Raw genomic sequence first — 358 nt, 5'->3', positions numbered from 1 at the left:
GGCACCAGTTTGACTCCAGGATACAGAGAAGGTAGGTAAAGTGCAGGTAAAGATATGTTGTCTGGGTGAAAGAAGGAGGCACCAGTTTGACAGCAGGATACAGAGAAGGTAGGTAAAGTGCAGGTAAAGATATGTTGTCTGGGTGATGGCAGGAAGCACCAGCATGTATGGGGGACAGAAAGAAGCACCAGTGTGACCCCAGGATGCAGAGAAGGTAGGTAAAGTGCAGGTAAAGGTATGTTGAATGGGAAAAGGGAGGAAACACTGCTTGCAGCTTTAATATTTTTAAATTTTACATTTTTTAGGCAAGAAAATAAGCTTGTGTCTGAGATATTGTACCAACAGGCAGAAAGTGCAG

The sequence above is a fragment of the Nerophis ophidion genome, linkage group LG22 (genome assembly GCF_033978795.1).
Source record: "Nerophis ophidion isolate RoL-2023_Sa linkage group LG22, RoL_Noph_v1.0, whole genome shotgun sequence".
Taxonomy (NCBI): domain Eukaryota; kingdom Metazoa; phylum Chordata; class Actinopteri; order Syngnathiformes; family Syngnathidae; genus Nerophis; species Nerophis ophidion.
Note: the sequence above shows the minus strand (reverse complement) of the source record.